The sequence below is a fragment of the Aptenodytes forsteri genome, unplaced genomic scaffold, assembly GCF_000699145.1.
Source record: "Aptenodytes forsteri isolate BGI_AS27 unplaced genomic scaffold, ASM69914v1 Scaffold123, whole genome shotgun sequence".
In the NCBI taxonomy this organism is placed as follows: domain Eukaryota; kingdom Metazoa; phylum Chordata; class Aves; order Sphenisciformes; family Spheniscidae; genus Aptenodytes; species Aptenodytes forsteri.
Genome location: NW_008794408.1, coordinates 3,155,212 through 3,159,312, shown reverse-complemented (window position 1 = coordinate 3,159,312; position 4,101 = coordinate 3,155,212).

The following is a 4,101-nucleotide window of genomic DNA, read 5'->3' as shown; positions in this document are numbered from 1 at the left end:
CACAGATATTCAACACTGGCTTTGCAAGAGAATCAATGTGTTCTTAAATTAAAGGACTCCCTGAAATTACCTGGTGTTCTGACAACAGCTCTGTATCAGGAGATACTTGATCCAAAATAGCTAAACAGACCAGATAACAGGTACAGCCAAAAAGGCAGAGATAAGAAATTGCAGCTCGAATATGTGTTATAAGCACAGACAAACAAATAGGCGAAGCCATACACGGACGCTTGCATCTGTTGCAAAAACCGCCAAAATAAAAGAAAACACAGGGAAGTGACACACTGCCGCTCTCTTTTGGTCTTGGCCATACGGCTTCTCTTCAGAGGAAGAGGATTCCTGCAGTCTTCACCTCCCTGCACGGCTTCTTAGTGAGAAGCGAGGTAATTTCTCCTCCTGAAAGCCACCTTTCACAGGGGGAAGAGCTGGCCAAATAAGCTTTTATAGCAGAGGGTACAAAAATTATGTCATTTAAGAGTTTCATGTTTATACTTAGATGAGTTTCATAAAATAACTTGTCACTGTTCCCAGGACTGCAGCATCTTTCCCCCTCTTCCCACTGTTCAGAGAATCCAGCTCTCCACCCTTCAGGGGTAAGTCAGTAGCAATGGCTCCCCAGCCTCAGACAACATCTCAGAAAGCGATAGCCAGTGCCAGCTGTGACCTTTTACACGAAGTCCCATTTTTCTTCTTGTAAATTCTGACTTTTGTTCTTAGGGACTACATAGTTCAGTACAAGGAGCAAGAAGGCATGCTGACCCCTCAATTCCGCACACTCTTCCATACTAACCTTCAGGTATTGATCCCAGGAAGAAACTTATCTTGCTCCACTACCTCCAGTTAAACCAAGCTGACAAAGCCATACAGGAAAATTCAAAAAAACAGTATCATTATTCAAAAACATCTAGAAATTTTGGAGTTAAAAAAAAAAACCACACAAACGAGCAACTTCAGTTCTAAACAGCAGACTAAGCAAATTGTGTGATTAATCTTGCCAGTTTGCAAACCAATTCTGTAGGACGAAATTAAAAAGAAATTATTGCTGGAACAATACCACATGAAACAAAAAGAAAAAAATGTTATACAATACAAGAAGTTTTCACTGCACCCTCCAAGTTACAATAATTCATATTACATTTTAAAAAATTATTTCTTCATTCACTCATATAACTACATGTAGAATTTAAGGCCTGTAAAGGTGTTAGGTCTTAAATTCAATGGAGTGCAAAAGTTCTTGAAAGTATTCATTGTCCAGAGTTTAACAAATGTCTAACAACCATCTGTATGAGGCTAACTTAAAAATGGCTAACAGTGTAAAAAGGCTTCTAATACCAAGAGGAAGCCATTTTATTTCTAATATCAAACCATACTAAGAATTTATAAAATGCAACACTATCATGATGGGTAATATACATACTATAAGTTATTTTAAGCATCTGAAGACAGTTCACATTATACTGTATTCTTTCCTGGAAGCTTATGTGTGTGTATCCATGTATATAAACATATGTATATGTGCGTGTGTGCATATAAATATACATACACACCCCATGCATATATATACACACACAGATACATACATTCACACACACCTTTTTTTCTTATATTTGAGTTCAGCAAGAAAGGATCTGAACAGCATAATGACAACAAAGCTTTGTGAAATTTCTAAAGGCTTTCCATACTGCAATTGCACAGCGTGGGTATGCCAGCAGGCACGACAAGCTTGTCAAAATCTGTCCAGTTATTTCAGTGTACCACACCCCTCTTATTCCAACTATCTAGTCAGTGACAAAGCAATTAACAAGTAACCCCAAATTATTTAAAATAAATATTTAAATCCTTAACTAGCCCAATTCTGAAGCAAGCGGTGCACATTAGCTATTGCAATTCCACCCCCTCAAGCCTAAATGCAATACATCTGACGCACAAATGCGTCATTAACCTGGGGGGTACAAAGAAGATAGTGTCGCTTTAACACCTGTTTTCTTTGCATCAGGCAACACCTAAAAAAGCCTTTGAGAGCAAAGCAGGTTCAGAAAACAGTTATTACTCCCTTTAACCATTTTTTTCTTCTAGAATGCTCCTGTATCCCTTTCAGTAAGTTAAACGGAAATAGAATAGTTTCAGAGAAAAAAAGGAAAAAAAAAAAGTACTCAAATCCATCTGAAAAAAATAAACCTTAAATCCTGGGTTACTGTTTTCCCAACAATGCATTCCTTAGTTTTTCCAAATAACGTAATCATCTGTTGTTCTTCAATTGAAGTGCCAAATACATTCCGAGAGTATGTTTAGAAAGATCTAACAGCAGACGATCTTCTATAACAATCCTGTTTATGGATTGCAAATTCTTCAGAGCTATCAATACAAATCTAAATGATATAGTGAGTATGAATCCTAAGCTTTAACATTACAGCTGCATGCACACGTCTTACATGTCACATACATGCACTAACATCCTACAATATCAGGACAAGGAATATTCATGTCAGTACATAGCAGATGTTAAATAAACACAGTATCCTGGTTTTAGTTTAGCTTTCAGTTAGCAGATAAAATCATTAATGAAACAAGTTTGTATTTACCAGGGATGAATGAATCAATATTCCTGAATCTTCATTTGGCAAGCTGAATGCTGTGTATTCAAGGGCATTGTTTTCCCCTTGCTGTTTGCAAATATAACCACAGTTTCTCTCAAAAACCGTACGAATGCCTTTAAACAGAACCACGCTTGTAGTGCAACCCATTCCAAATCTGTTGGATTTTGCATTTCTAGCAGCCCTGATTGCATTCGCAGAATGTCGTCTTCCTTTGCTCGACTCGAATAATTTTCCTGTGCTTCACAGAAATATTTCTTTGTACAATCTTCATTACGTCCGACATTTAGTGTGTTCCTCAACTAGAAGCCATCAGCTACTGAAATCCTATTTGCTTAAGCCAAACACTGCCAAAAATCCAGCCGCAGAAGACAAAAATCAGAGGGTGATGAAAAGCAAAGGATAGTTCAACTGTAGAAGATAAGAGGCTTTCAGCATGTGCTATACTCCGCAACAGAGATGAAAAGATATTCCAGAGGGTAAGGGAAAGAGCTCCTATATTTCAGAGATCCTTAGAACATAATCAAAGATGAAAGGAAACTGCAAAGATACTGCTGCAGTTTCTGCTGCCAGCCACAAAGAATCCTCATCTGCTGCAAGAAAGCACTCTCCCAGAATGCTTAGCACAGAGTTCGTACTGGCAAACATTTCTTTGCTTGACCTATATGTGCTTTTTAGTGTTTAAAACAAAAAACTTCAAAACAAAAAACTCAAAATATGAGGGGAAAATTCTTAAATCACTGCTGCTATTGAAAAAACCCCAGCGTGTTATATAAACCTACTTCAATCAAATCTATATGTTATCAGTGTGCTATTATCAGTTCAGGCAAACCACCAGGGAGATGAAGGCTGTCTTTACTTTCTCCTTTCTTCCTCGCATGCAAAGTCATCAGTCAATTCCCACCTGCCAGAAACTGACTTTATCTAGTCCTTGACTGCAAATAGCCAATAGTCATGAAAAAAAGGTAAAAAAGAACCCATCTGACTGAGCATCTAGTTCAGATCAACATCCACATCTAAAACAGAAAAAAAAGCATGAAAATTAAAATACATAAATGTCTTGGCTTTATAGTAAATCACACCTGTATTGATCGCATTTATCACTACGGGATTCTACTCCACATGCTGCACTGGTATCTGTCACAAAAGTATGTAAACATCTTTAATTGACACTGAGAAGTGTTAAATTTTTAAACTACTTTTAAAGGCAAGGAATTTGTAAGAAATAACTGTCCCAATTCACACCATAATAGTATCAATCACCCTGTCAGAGATTGCTGATTAGTTTTATATTTCTGCTAAACTGAAAGCACTGAGATGTATTTACTTTTTTACTTACCAAATTGTAAAACTGGATGAAAGGGTGAACTTACAAACTCAAATTGTTGCAATGGAGTTAAAACAAGCTAAATTAAATGGACTTAAGTGAAGCATGAAGGGAGGGAATAAGCAGATTAATGATGTCAGCTACAGATTTGCCCCCATGCAAATTAACTTATCTCAAGGA